Genomic DNA, 16,008 nt, shown 5'->3' with positions numbered 1-16,008 from the left:
AATAAAAACAAAATCAACTGAATGAATCCTAATCTCCATCTTGGCCAAGGGGAACCCAGAGAAACTTCAAAAACTGAGTTCCCAGCCATGACAGAATGGGAGGTTGGATACACCTCAGTATAACTCCCCTTTATTAATCTTTAACCAGAGTGCTTTCCCAAGGAGTAAACAGAAACCAGCTCTGAAAAACAAAAAATGTAAAACACATTCCTTTATCTCCTTAGGCCAATCATCTGAAGCCAACAGGAGATGTGACAGCTCACCAGATTTACAGTGCAGCTCTTCCTAAAAATTGACCATGATCACCAGACTAGTTTGGAGAGGATGCACATAAAGGATTTTTGCATCCTTGGCTTCACCTTTTGATGTCAGTGGGTTGAAAACTCCACTTTTAGATCATGCTCATGCTGCTATTTTTAAATCATTCCACTCATGAAGAAGCACAAGGCTCAATTGCACATGTGCACATTTCTCCTTTCATAATTAGGACTCCACTTATAGATTATTAAATATGTATATTCAGCCACCCTATTCACCATAAATTCTGGTCTTATTCTTCCCTCACTCAAAGTGCTTGTTTCCAGATTCTGTGAGAGACTGTGCTTCCTAGCCTGTCTGAGTGGCCACTTTGCAGGATACAACCCTTTAGAAGAAACAAAGTTCTCCTTTGCAAATTTTTTAACCTTGTGATTCTTCAGTCGACATACTTAATATAATTATTTTGACAGTCATCCAAAATATCATTATGTATATCAATAATTTATTCTTTTTATTGAAGAGTATTCCATTATATGAAAATACAATTTGTTTACTCACATGTTGATAGACTGCATTCCTTCCAGTTTTTGATTATCGAAAATGAAAATGAAGCCACTACAAGTATTTATGCAGAAGCCTTTGTTTGAAAAAAAACACTTTCATTTTTGAAAAAAAACACTTTCATTTTTGAAATACCTAGGATTGCAGTATCTGTGTCCTATGGCAGGTGTATTTTTAGCTTTTAGTTAAATGGTGGTTGTTTACAAAGGTAGTTGTGCCACTTTATATTCCTACCTGCAATTTCACGAGCATTTCATTTGAATCACATCTTCACCAACATTTGGTATGGTTGGATTTTTTAAAATTTTAGGCATACATATATATATAAATATTATTGTGGTTTTAATTTGGGTTTCTTTAATAACTAATTACATTAGGTATCTATTTATGTGCTTATTTTCTGTATGTATATACTATTTGGAGAAATGTCTATTTAGACATTTGTCCGTTTGTTTACTAGTTTGATTTCTTATTGACCTTTGAAATTTATTTGTATATCCTGAACTCAAATTATTTTACAAATATATGATTTGCTAATCACTTATATTAGCCTGTGACTTGTCTTTTTATTCTTTTAAATCATTTATATTAGTATGTAACTTATCTTTTTATTCTTTTAACAGTGTCTTTTGAAAAGTAAAATACTTACTTTTGATGAAGTCCAATTTATCGATTTTTTAATGTTAATGGGTTTTGTCTAAAAACCTTTGCCTAACCATCACTTTGTCATCTCCATTACTGGTTTACTTTTATCTATAAGTTTATAGTTTTAGGTTTTTCATTTTAGTCTGTAATCCAATTTGCGTTCATTTTGGACATGTGAGAAGCAAAGCTCTCATTTTCTTTTTTTCTCCATATGAATATTCACATTTTCTAGTACCAAGTATTAAAAATACTATGTTTCTCCATTGAATTGTCACTTTGTCAAAAATTAACTGATTTTAAATTTGTAGCTCTTGTTCTGGGTTTTCTATTTGTTTTACCAGTTTATTTATAGCAATAGCATGCTGTCTTGCTTAACGTAGTTTTATAATGCTCTTGAAACAAGATAGTAAAAATTCTCAAACAATATGTTTTTATATCTCAAAGTTGTTTTACTTATTCTATTTTCTTGCATTTTTATATGAATTTTGGAATTAGTTTTTTAATTTCTACAAAATGCTCTACAGAAATTTTGATAAACATTGCCTTGAAACTATACATTGATCTATGGAGCACTGACATTTTAAAATATTGAATTGTCTGAGCCATGAACTCAGTAATCTTTTAATTTATTTAAATTTTTAAAATTTCACTTGCCATTGTTTCAGATTATACTTTGTCAAATTTATCTATGAATATTTAATTTTTCATACTATGGTAAATGACATTGTTCTAATTTTGATTTCCAATTGTTACTAGTGTATAGAAATATAGTTGATTTTATATATTGATCTTTTATTCTACAACTTTGATAATTCACTTATTTTAGTAGCTATTAAAAATAAATTTAATAAAATTTGCTTCATAATCATACCATCTATGAAACAAATAACAAATACCCAAAGACCGTTACATTGTTTTCCAACGTAGATGCCCATTATGTTATTGATATTATTATTTGGCTTGTTACAATGACTAGCATTTTTAGTGCTAGTCATTGTAAAAGAAATGAGTGGTATATTTTTACCTTGTTCATGATCTTTGGGGGAAAGCATTCAGTCTTTCATCATTAATAATAACATTAGCTGTGTGTTTTTCAGAGGTCTTCAAACAATTTCAGAAAGTTTTATTCTATTCTTAGATTGCTGAGTATTATCTTCATGAATATATATTGAACTTATCATAAGATTGTTCCATATCTATGAAATTATCATGTAATTAGCTTCTTTTTATTCCATTAAAGTGTTGAACTACACTGATTTGTTTTTGAATGTTATAATCTTATATTCCTGGCATAATACCCATTTAGTTATGGTGCATCATCCTTTTTATATATTTCTAGATAATATTAACTAGTATTTTGCTGAGGATTTTTGCATATAAGTGTATTAAGAATATTGGATGGTAATATGATTTTTTTCTTGTAATATTTTTGTTAGTTTTGGTATTATAGTAATGTTGGTCTCATTAAATGCATTGGAAAGTATTTCCTATTCTTCTATTTTTTAAAAAAGTGTACTATTGGTATTCCTACCCTAATTGTTTGAGATAATTCACTGACAAGGCCAACCAGCTTTGGATGTTTTTATTTTAAAATGGCTTTCAATTTTGGGTTCAATTTCTATTTTAGACATAGAGCTATTAAAATTTTTAATCTTCTGTTTTCATATTGATGTCTCCAAAACTCTTGCACATTTTAAATTACATTTCTGAAATTTTTGTCACACTATATTGATAGTATTATTCACTATTATGCTCCTAGGACCCTATAGTGATATCCTCTTTTTAATTCCTTGGAAATAAACACAGAATGAGTCTCTGCACTAACTGGGTCCACTGTGAGTAAGACTTGAGATGAAACTTGACCTATTACCTGAAGACCGTGAACTCCAATTTCCCCAATTTTTATTGGTAGGTCATAAAGGCATTTTGGATTCCCAGGCACTGACATCTTAAAGCCTGTTTCTTATGCTCCCCAGCCAAATCTCTGTATTTTCTTTTCCAAATACATGGTCACTCTAGCAAATGACCATAAATCTCTTTTGAGGACCATAAATCTCTTTGGAGGATGATATAAAGGGTTTACTTCTGACAATGGTGTAAGATCATTTCCTGAAGGTGACTTGTTCTCCCCATCATTCAAGAATTTTGTGTTTGTGTGTGAATTGATTGACATCTAGCTGAGTGAGATGCTGCAACTTTCTACTGTGGAAGGTGAGGCAGGTTTTTCTATAATATAGATCATGACATAATCTAGTAGGCAATCCAGACTGGTTGGAAGAGGACGTGTTCATGGCTCACAAGTTTAGCGAGTTGTCATCCAAATAGGATTTGCTGTATGTCTGCCCTCTGGAGTGAAGGGGAGCTTGCCAAAGGGAAGCCTTGCTGCTGCTGGCCACTGGCCACTGGTAAAAACAAGTGCTCTCTCATCCAACAGGATGAGCATGCCCGGAAGAGAAATGCTTTTGTATTCCAGTGATGCTCTAGCAGTTTCTACTGATTAAGCCTAATATCAGGCCATCTGGTAAAGTCTTAAAAGATTTTCCCTAATATATTATACACAAGGAAGAGAGAATTTGGAACTTAGTGTCCATTAGTTGGCTATTACCCAATTTTCATATATTTTACTTATCCATATGTTCTGCCACTCCAATATGTATCACTATTGTTTCTTATTTAAATAGTCAATTATATTTAAAAATATTTTAAACAGGAAATATTTTTATTTACCTAAATATTTATCTCTTATGCTTTTCATCTCTTTGTGTAAATTAAAGTTTTCATTGGAAGCCATTTCCCTCTCCTCCTAATTAACTTCCTTAACCTTTTTTCATAGTGCAGGCCTGTGAGCAACAGATTCTGCCAGACTGTTTTTGTCTAAAAAAATTTTTTTACCTTCATTTTTATTTCATATTGTTGATGAAGCTAGTATTTGAGGTACACAACTTTTTTTTTTAGCATCAATATGTTGCCTCTTGTCTTCTGGCTTGCATTGATTGCTGGAGTATTAGAGTTCTCCAGAGAAACAACCAATAGGGTGTGTGTGTGTGTGTGTGTGTGTGTGTGTACGCAAATATGGAGGCTGGAAAGTCCAAATCTGCAGAATTGTGTGGGGCCATAGAGCAGAGACTCAAGAGAGCCAATGATGCAGATGAAGTGTGAAGGTAGGCTGCTGAGAATTCCCCCTTCCTTGGGGAGGCCAGTCTTTTTGTTCTAGTCAAGTCTTCAACTGATTTTATGAGCCCCACCCACATTCTGAGGGTAATCTGCTTAACACAAGGTTCACTGATTTAAATGTCAGCCTCATCCAAAACACTCTCCACACAGACACATAAAATTATCTATTGCAGATCATTCTTATATTTGTTTCCTTTTAGGTACAACGTCTTTTCACTTTTACATGTTCTTAACATTTTCTTTATATCATTAGTGTTCAGTCTATTGAATTATGATATGCCTCAATGTACTCTTCTGTATGTTTATTTTGGTTGAAAGTTTATTCATGATCTGATCAAGTTATTGGATTTATGGTTTATGGCTTTCATTAAACTGGAAAAAAAAAAAGACTTTTCTTCAAGCAATTTTTTTTCTCTGCTCCTGGGTCATTTTGATTACACATGCATTAGATCACTTAATGTTATCTCACATGTCATTAAGTCTGTTCATTATCAGTTTTTATTTATCAGTTTGCTTCAGTTTTTAAAAGCCAGTTTTGATGTGTTTTCAAGGTCATTTATGTTTTCCTTTGTAGAATCTAAACTGCAGTTATACTCACCCAGTAATTTTTTTTCTAAATGTTGAATTTCTATAATTTCCATTTGGTTCACTTTTATATCTTCTATTTTCTTCATATATATATATATATATATATAGGCTTTAAATATATACAAAACACATTTATAAGATCTGTTTTGAAGTCCTTTTCCATTAACATCATCTTCTCTATCATTTTTGACTCTGCTTTTATTGATTGATTGTAGGTCCTATTTTTTTCTTGTTTCTTGGCATGCTTAATAATTTCTGATTGGATAGGAAACACTGTGAATTATATGTTTTCCAACATCTGAAATTCATCTTCTTTAAAAGGATATAGAGCATTGCTTTGGAAGACATTGACATTTTATTGATATGGCTTGACCTTTGGACTCTCGATGTGGCAGCTCTAAGAAGCTTCTACCCCAGGGTTTGTTTAGCCCTACCCCTGAAGTGTTAGCCTTGTCAGGTCTCTACTGACTGTCTCAGGGGTTCAGTGAAACCGCTCTGACTCATAGCAACATTAGTATCTTCCAGCTCTGAGAATTCTTTACCTAATAGTACTCTGATATTTCTTTGCCTGGCCTTTTCAAATCACATTCTCTATGTTGCAGCAATATGTTCAAGGGGATAGCTATGCAGATTTTTAGAGGGGGTGTGTGTGTGTGTTGCTCTCTCTTTTATAGTACTCATCCTGAAAATTCTAACTGTTTCAGCCTCCCCAAACTGTTTTTTATGTTCTCAACTGAGACCTCTGCTCCTTCAACCACATTGTGGAAAGTACCTGCAGGACAAAACCTAGGCCGATTCACCTTATTTGCTTCTTTTCTTTCACAGCTAACAATCCAACACTCATTATTTTATGCTGTCTGAAAATAATTGCTTTATATATTTGTCCAGTTTTCTAGCTACTTACAGAAGGAAATTACATCCAGTATCAGTTATTCCAAATGACTAGAAACGTATGTCCTTTAGGTTGGTTTATGTTATTTTAATTTTATACTTGAATAAACAAATGCTCAGGGGATATTTTTTCTTTTTGATTGTCAGTCCTCTAGTTTCACATTTTAGAAAGTAAATGCCTAAATACCACAACAATCACCATTTGGAGAATCTATCCAGCATCAAGCAAAATGCTAAACAAACAACGTATCATATTTCATTTCATCTTTTGACAATGCCTTGGAAGCTTTATCATCCCATTTTCTAAATGAAATAATTAAAAACAAAGCAATATTATGGACTAAATATTAGTGTCACTCCCCCCAAATTGATATTTTGAAATCTTATCCCCACAATGTGATGGTGTTACCGGAAAGGGGTCTTGATCCAGACACCAAGAGAGGGTTCTTGGATCTCGCATAAGAAAGAATTCAGGGAGAGTCCGCAGTGCAAAGTGAAAGCAAATTTATTAAGAAAGTAGAGGAATAAAATAATGGCTATTCCAACCCCTGAGGGCTGCTGGTTGCCCATTTTTATGGCTATTTCTTGATGATATGCTGAACAAGGGGTAAATTATTCATGCCTCCCCTTTTTAGACCATATAGGGTAACTTCCTAATGTTGCCATGGCATTTGTAAACTGTCATGGAGCTGGCTGGAGTGAGTGTAGCAGTGAGCGTGACCAGAGGTCACTCTCATTGCCATTTTGGTTTTGGCTGGCTCCTTTACTGCAACCTGTTTTATCAGCAAGGTCTTCATGATCTGTATTTGTACTGACCTCCTATCTCATCCTGTGAACTAGAATGCCTTAACCATCTGGGAATACAGCCCAGTAGGTTTCAGTCTCATTTTACCAGCTCCTATTTAAAATGGAGTTTCTCTGGCTCACAGGCGTCTGACAAATATAAGGGAAATGGTCCACCCCCACTAACCACCATGACCTCAACCAGTCTCTCTGGTTAAAATTTAAAATCGCCCTGGTCAAAAAGAAAGTCCACTCAGAAGGCTGGGTGGCCTTACAATTTTATTGTTGGTTTACAGGATTCTTTAGGCAGAAGCATTAAGTACAAACCACGGCTATCCTGGAAAACAAGGATGCCTGGGCATTCTATTTATAGTGGATGCTTTCTCTGAAGTTTGGGCCATTGCTGAGATCTGTGTGACATTGCATTGTAAACCAAAAAGTACCTGAGATAGGTCTCAAACCATTTAGAAGTTTATTTTGCCAAGGTTAAGGAATATGCAAGGGAGACAGATCTGTGCTCTTCTCTAAAGATAAATTTGAGGGTTTCAGTATTTAAAGGGGGAAAGCAGGGTAGATGAGAAAGAGGGAGGATATGGTAACATTACTGAATCCACACATTGCAAGAGAAAAGGAGTAGGTAGGAGAATAGTCAATTATGGATTCATCTGGTACTCACTAACTGGCACTTTACATAAGATAAGGTGAACATAGAGTAGCTACCTATAGGGATATTTAACCTTCTATCACTAACTACCTGATGAGAAACAAAAGGGAAGGCAGCTTCTTGCATGACTCAGCTTTCAGGTTAATTTTTTTCTTTTGGCAGAGTGAATTGGGGTCCCAAGTTTTTATTCTCCTTTCACAGCATCAACACTGGGTTAGGTAGCACCATCTCCATGGAAATAGCCTGACATCTCGTATGAAAACTAACCTTACAGTGACCACCAGATAGGTGCAAGATATGTACAGGTGGGGAGCTGCAATATAACTTAAGGCTTCCCCCAAAAACATTTCATCTGAGACTCGATGGTTGAACAACAGTCAGATAGGTTACTGGATGTGGCCTTTTTCAAGTAATACACTAATTTATTCATTTCTGCAAGACAAATCATGTAAAAAAAAAAAAAAAAGACAAAATGTCGGGCTTAGGGGTTAAACATGAGCCAGGTAGTCCTGAGACTTAACTCTGGGGAGAAAACGGCAATCACTGAACCATTTCTAAGCATGTAGGTAATAATAGTGAAACCACCTTTGCAAGAATCATATCAGTAAAAATAACTGTATAGTGATCTAACCCATCCCCACCCCCATCTTACCTTTCCCTTAATTATTCCTGGGATTTTGGACCAAGCTAGAGAGACATTTAGGCTCTGGTTTAAATGATAATAGCCCTTCCCCAAAATTCAACCACCTTTGTAAAGCTAATGAAAGTCTATCAGGCTGAGGGAGGAGAGGAACCTGAATTCCACTAAGGTATAGTCATAGATGGCCAGCCATTCCTGCACCTAACACCACTACAGTAGATTAGCCTTCTGAGATATCTTTTCAGGGTTTTTTTTTTGAATGTCTACCACCCATGACTCCACCTGTACCTGCCAAGCCTGCTCCTGTGGCCTTACCCAGAAATGATTCAGCATGCAAGAGGACAGCTTTGAACTCCTATGATTCATCTTTACCCCAGTCAATCAGTAGTAAGCCTAGCAACCACCACCCTTTCCTCCAAATTGCATTTGAAAAACCGTAAGCTACAAGTGTTGAATGAGATTGATTTGAGTACTAACTGCATCTTCCACTTGGCATGCCCAGCCTTGTGTCTATTAAACTCTTTCTTTACTGCAATGCTATGGTCTTTCTTTGTGCGGCAGGCAGAAAGAAGCCTTCTGGCAGTTATAACATAATCTAATCATCAAATATTTTCTTGGGTGTAATATAGAAAATAAATTTTGCTGCATGGGTGTTGCAGGTGATAAGTTATCACAAGTATATGGTCATAGATAATATAAACTTGAAGTAATGTGGTAGAAGGAGACAAAAAACATAAAAGTTGTATGTTCTATACTAGTTTTATATAATCATATTAATTTACATAAACTAATATATAAAATGAGTATAAAACATGAAACTAATATAGAACATTAGTTTATGTAAATTAATGTTTATATAAAAGTAGTAATAACTAACATGATATACCACTTATGTCAAAGGTAAGGATATGAATTAGGAGTAGAATTAACAAACGTGGATAGGAATTTTGTAAAATTTGTGGCTTAGTATCACCCATGGAGAGGAAATATAGGACAAAAATTTGGTTTTGGCAAGGTCAGTGAGGTGGGGAATGAGGAATAATTAATGAAAGTGGAAAAGAGAGAAAAACAAAAGGAAATAACTCTTCTACATCGTGATTGTGCCAGGTTCTGCCCAATTTACTTCAGTTGTGTATATTTTTTGTTTCACAAAGTAATTCCACTATCCAAAGTGAATTAATATAATTAATTTTTCTGAATAGATAATATTTATCTTATCAGATAATATTTATCTTATAATTTATCTTTTTGAACTGTTTCATTGAGATGGGTCAGCATACTGTTTGAGAATTGGATCAGAGTTTAAGGAAATACTTGGGTTTGATGCCTAGTGGACTTTGTAGCACTACTTAACCCATCTGTCTTAGTCAGTTCAAGCTTTTTATAACCAAGTATCAGAGACTGCGTGGCCATGACAGATTTATTTCTCACAGTTCTGAGAGAATGAGAACCGGGAATGAGAATGGGAAGAAGCTTGGAATTCTAAGTACCTGCAGATTTGATAATTGATAACTGACCACTTTCTGGTTGACAGCTGTCTTTACCGTGTGTCCTTACATAATGGAAGGGGTGAGGAGCTCTCTGAAGCCTCTATGGTAAATACAACAATTCCATTCGTAAATGTTCTCTGTCCTCGTAACCTAATCTCCCAAAAGCCCCACCTCCAAGTACCATTGTCAGATACATGTGAACCAGAGTAACTCCATTTTAAATAGGAGCTGGGTAAAATGAGGCTGAAGCCTATTGGGCTGCATTCCCAGATGGTGAAGGCATTCTAAGTCACAGGATGAGATGGGAGGTCAGCACAAAATACAGGTCATAAAGACCTTGCTGATAAAACAGGTTGCAGTAAAGGAGCCGGCCAAAACCCACCAAAACCAAAATGGTGATGAGAGTGACCTCTGGTCGTCCTCAATGCTACACTCCCACCAGCACCGTGACAGTTCACAAATGCCATGGCAACATCAGGAAGTTACCCTACATAGTCTAAAAGGGGAGGCATGAATAATCCACCCCTCGTTTGGCATATTATCAAGAAATAGCCATAAAAATGGGCAACCAGCAGCCCTCAGGGCTGCTCTGTCTATGGAGTAGCCATTCTTTTATTCCTCTACTTTCTTAATAAACTTGCTTTCACTTTGCACTGCAGACTCTCCCTGAATTCTTTCTTGTGCAAGATCCAAGAACCCTCTCTTGTGATCTAGATCCAGACCCCTTTTCTGTAGCACATTGATCCCAGGTGTTTAGAAAAACTCAACCAATTGTCAACCAGAAAATTTAAAAATCTACCTGAAAGTCTCCCCTCCCCCACACCCTCACTGCCTCCCACAATATATAAAATCCCAACCACCTCGGGCACATGTTCTCAGCATCTCCTGAGGGCTATGTCACAGACCATGGTCATTCATATTTGGCTCAGAATAAATCTCTTCAAAGATTTTACAGAGTTTGACTCTTTTCATTAACATTCTATAAAATATTCTAGTTTTAAAAGTATGTCACTTTTTCTACAAGAGCATTTTAAAGAAAACAAAATTAGCCTTACTTTCGTCATTATTGTGAGGTCTTTAGGGTGCAGGCTGTTACAGACCTTGAACTATTAAGGAATCGTCTATAACATACATGTTGCACTAGGGCCATAGAAAATATAGGAGGCAAACGGACACGGTGACTCACACCTATAATCCCAGCACTTTGGGAGGCCGAGGTGGGTGGATCACCTGAGGTCAGGAGTTTGAGTCCAGCCTGGTCAACACGGTGAAACCCATCTCTACTAAAAATACAAAAGTTAGCCACCTTGAATCCCAGCTACTTGGGAGGCTGAGGCAGGAGAACTGCAGTGAACCAAGATCATTGGTTGCAATGAGCCAAGATCACGCCATTGCACTCCAGCCTGGGAGGAGAAGAGTGAAACTCTGTCTCAAAAAAGGCAAAAAAAAAAAAAAAAAAAAAAAAAAAGAAAGAAAGAAGATATAGGAGGCTGCCACCTGCTTTTGCTTGAGAACACTCATGGGGGCTTCATTTTAAGTTATTAGTACCAAACTTTGGTAAGCAGTACTAGGTTGGCTGCACTTGATCCCATTCCTCACTTAAAGGAAGGTGGCGATTGTATAAGGACTGATTAGAATCAGAAATCTTCACAGAATTACAGGGTGAACCTCAAGGTGATCCTGTGGTGTTGTAAGTGGGCACTTAAATAATGCTTATGTCCTGATGCTCCGGAAATTTATGAAATTAGAACTGAAAGCAAAGGTGAAGGATACTAATGGGAAGCCATGCTAAATATAATAGATTTTCCAGGCCTGTGTTAGATGTTTATTTTATGGGAGAAGAATCTCCTGAGTGGGATTATCTAACCCAAGGTGGTAAATAATATTAATTTGAACACTGGGTACATCTGGCCAACTCAGAACTTAATAACTTAGGAATATATAAAAACAAAAATATCCAAGGCAGTAAGCAAAAGGGAAGTAAAAACAGAGTAGGGGTTCCATTCAGACCACAAGTGCCAGGCTTATGTGTGTTTGAGAAGGAAAAAGACCAAATTCTACAACCACAGCCAGGCCCTCTGTAAGGAGTAGAACAGCAGAGAGAGGCACAACTTGAGAAGTGCAGCCACTAGTGAATAAAAGAATCAAAGATGTAGCAGCAAGAGACACTTCTTGAGGCCTGGAATATCCGAAAAGAAAAGGCAGACAGTACCTTGAAGAACATGTAGAAGAGGCATTCTTCTTTGCTAGGCCCCCAATGGCACACATTGCAGGAACATAATTAGCACCTTCAGTACTGAAACCTGCTGAACAAGATTCTCCAGCTGAAAAACGCTTAGAACAAGAGAATTTCATGGACCCATGCTATCCCATAGCCAGTTTCTGACAGCTGCTCCAGTGGCACGAGACCACTCCTCAAACACGGTAGAGGCTGTGCCATTAGCAAGAGTTGATGAACAATGAAGAAATGAGATTTTAGAAACATGGAGATTTTAGAAGCATGGAAGGAAATGGAAACTGATAGGTTTTGAATAATCATGCCAGGAAATAAACATATGTGATCCCGAGCTTCTGATCCAGGGACCTGGGCTCCCGCCATCACGGTTTTCTAAACTTAGCAACATTTTTAAGGCCACTAAGACAGAGCTCAGCACATCCTTCTGTGAAGGGCTGGGTGGTAAATATTTTAGGTTTAGCACAACATATAGTCTCTATATAAAGCCAAGAAAGCAGTCATCTATAACATGTAAATGAATGGGTATAATTGTGTTCTAATAAAGCTTTATTTACAAAAAAAGTGGTATTTTTTTTTTTTTTTTTTGAGATGGAGTTTCACTCTTGTTGCCCAAACTAGAGTTCAGTGGTGTGATCTTGGCTCACTGCAGCCTCCACCTGCTGGGTTCAAGCAATTCTCCTGCCTCAGCCTCCCAAGTAGCTGGGATTAACGGCACCCACCACCACGCCTGGCTAATTTTTTGTATTTTTACTAGAGATGGGGTTTCACCACATTGGCCAGGCTGGTCTTGAACTCCTGACATCAGGTGATCCACCCGCCTAGGCCTCCCAAAGTGCTGGGATTACAGTCGAGAGCCACCACACTCAGCCCAAAAAGTGGTAATTCCTTAGGGTCATAATTTTCCAACACCTGCTCCAGGAGAAACAGTGTTCATGGGATGCTTTTTCCCCTTAGATATGGTAAATACATTCTGTCCAAATCAACTTCTTACTGGGATACTGCTAAAGACTGAATTAAGGGATGTACTTTATAAATGTTGTAATCCTGAAATAGATTGCCTGACATCCTGGCAAGAGTAAAAGAGAAAAAAAAAAATCTCCTTCTACTATCTTTCCCACAAATAACACTGATTTTTAGGTATTTAGCAGCACCGAAGACTGAGATCTGGAAAAGTAATTTTGTTTTTGGATCTGGAGACAATCTTATTTCTAAATTTTGCTGTCAGATTTCAGTGCTGTAATAATTTCATATGTACTCTAATCTCATTTGATTGTAAGGTAATATTTGGCATTGAATTAATATCGGTTCTTGTGCTATGAAGGAATTATAGCCATGTCAAGAAGAGGGAGCTCAGATATCAGGAACGCCACCCTCTGGCTAAATCTAAGCAAAACAAGAACCTGAACAACAATTGTTTTGCATTTTTAGCTGAAAAGGTGAAAACATTTAATTTGTAGAATTAATTCTTTAGTTTTGGAAATCTTTGGGTTTTAACTTGCAAGGAGATTTAATCTTTGAAATTTAATGTGTTCCTAGGGACATCTTAATGAGCATGGATTTATATATTTAAATTTGGAGCATCTCTATATTGATATCATTGAGATATAAAAAAAATTCTTGATTTTCTTTAAAAAACCTTACAAGCTGATATTAAATAGTGGCTAGACATATTTTGAGATAAACAACAGAATAAGAATAAAAATTTGCCTTTGGGTATAAAAATTGGTCTGGTCATTACGTTTATTAAATCCTCAGTGGATTTAAGCCCATCACCCACCACGATTTCATGTTGACAATGGGCAGTGGCCATGTCCTCCTCTCTGTCCCCTTTCTCCCCCTGCTACTGGTGTTTCCTTCACCCACCAAATAAACTGCATGCTCTTGGAGTCTAATTTAGAGGTAACACAAAGCAAAAAAAAAAAAAAAAACAAACAAACAAAAAAAAAAAACTTGGTTAAAAGAACGGATCAATGAACACGTAAACATTCCTTATATACATATTTTTTGGTGGAGAAGGCAGCTGCATTAAGGCCAGGAAGAAATTCAGAGAGAATAGGGCTATCTCTACAAGGTCTTTCTCTCTGTCCCTTCACACCTTCACTATCTGTGTCACTGACCAGTCAGCAGATTATCTTGGCTTTATTTCTACAGTTTTCCTCTAACAAGTCTCACTGCTTCCTGAATCTCTATTTAGTCTATTACTACAAGAATTCTTCCAAATATGAGATTAGAGCATTAGCTTTAATAGGAACTCCATAATCCCTTCTTTAACCAGTACTTGCTGAGTATCTTCTAACTGCCAGTTCCTGTTCCAATGCTTAGGATGCACCCGAGAAGAAAGCCAAACCAGGAAGTCCCGACAAAGTCAAATCACTTATATCTTGGGTCAGAAATCAGAACTACTATACTAAGAATATGCACTGTGAGAAAGAGGAGTGATAGTTTCCCAAGCCACAACATCACACATTCCCTTTGGAACTCTGTTATCCACCTTGAAACAAAGCCTTTAAGCAAGCCAAAATAAGAAAGTCAGAATCAATGCTAACTTTATTTTTTTTAAGGAAAATATTATTGTATGTATTTAAGGTACACAAGATTATACTATGGGATACATACACAAGGTAAAAAGGTTACTAGAGTGAAGCAAATTAAAATACACATCACTTCACATAATTATCCATTTCTTTGCTTTTGTGGCAGAGGCAGTTACAATGCACTCATTTAGCATGAATCAGAAATACAGGAAAATTTTATTCCCTAGAATTCCTATGTTGTATGTTAGATCTCTAGATTTGTTCATGCTACATATTTGGATCCTCTGATCTGTATCTCCTCATTTCCTCCCCACACCCTAACCCACGAACATGGTAACAAGTTTGTTTTCTATCTGTATAAACAATTTTTTTTAAGATTCTATGTAGAAGGGAGATCATACAGTATGATTTTTCTCTGTGTCTGGTTTATTTCACTTAACATAGTGTTCTCCAGCCTATATTGTAGCAAATGGCAAGATCTCATTCTTTTTTAGGGCTAAATAATATTCTATAGTTTTATGTACACACACACACTTATACTTCATAGTCATATATATACACACATGCATATATATAGACATGTATGTATATATATGTTTATATATACATAATATACATATATGTTTATATATGTATATATAAAATATAGAACAGAAAAAATTCAAAACCTACAGGCCTCTCTGATTAACACGTATGTAAAAATCCTCAATAAAATATTAATTAAATCCATCAACATATCGAAATGTGTATACATTATCACCAAGTGTGAGTGATCACTAGTATGCAAGGCTGGTTTAACATATGTACATCAATTGACATGATACATCACATTAACAGAACAAAGCATAAAATCACGTTTGTCTCAATTATGCAATAGTACCATTTGACAAATTTCAACATCTTTTATTGATAAAAATTCTTAACATTTTAAAAACAGAAAGATAGTTTATATATGCATATAAAATATATCTATCTATCTCAATCTATCTATCTATTTATCTATCTATCTTGATCTACCTATCTATCTAGCTATAGTATAGTTGTTTCCATGTCTTGGCTATTGTGAATAATGCTGCAATAAACATAAAAGTACAGATATTTTTATTTCTTTTGAAATAAAGATGATTTTATTTCTTTTGAAGGTACGCCCAGAAGAAGGATTTATGAGTCATCTGGTAGTTCTTCAGAAACTTTCACACTGTTGTTCCACAATGGCTGTATCAATAAACGTTCTCATCAACAATGTATAAGAGTTTTCTTTTTTCCACACCTTGAGAAACATTTATTATCTTTGACTTTTTGAAAATAGGCATCCTAACAAGTGTGAGGTGGTATTGAAATGGGAAAAGTTTGCTTGTCCCCCTCTCAGGGCATGCGACGGGGGTATGGCTCACTTGTTCAGTGTCCCGCTGCACAGACCTCTAGTGGGAGCATGAAGACGGGCAGGTTGTGGGGTTGTGACCCCATGGCAGTGTCTACCAGTGAATGTTCACAGCTGAAGCCCCAGTGGGTATGTGTTACACGGCGCTCTTTCAGGTTAGCTG

The 16,008-nt window shown here is 36.0% G+C and overlaps 1 non-coding gene across 6 annotated transcripts in view; it reads left to right on the top strand.

The window, feature by feature from the left end:
- Nucleotides 1-15,708, top strand: part of LOC105487940 (uncharacterized) — a 224,040-nt gene extending 208,332 nt beyond the window's left edge. For 4 of the 6 annotated variants that reach the window (XR_011621519.1, XR_011621476.1, XR_011621473.1 and 1 more), the window contains one exon: nucleotides 15,607-15,708. This is a non-coding gene — a transcript (uncharacterized protein). Of the gene's footprint in view, nucleotides 1-9,738; nucleotides 9,800-15,606 lie in introns of all 6 variants that reach the window. The other 2 variants (XR_011621475.1, XR_011621513.1) reach the window with 2 other exon arrangements.
- Nucleotides 15,709-16,008: the final 300 nt, after the last annotated feature.

This window comes from Macaca nemestrina, chromosome 3 (genome assembly GCF_043159975.1).
Source record: "Macaca nemestrina isolate mMacNem1 chromosome 3, mMacNem.hap1, whole genome shotgun sequence".
In the NCBI taxonomy this organism is placed as follows: domain Eukaryota; kingdom Metazoa; phylum Chordata; class Mammalia; order Primates; family Cercopithecidae; genus Macaca; species Macaca nemestrina.
The sequence above is the reverse complement of the archived record's forward strand: the minus strand, read 5'-3'. Positions and strand labels throughout refer to the sequence as shown.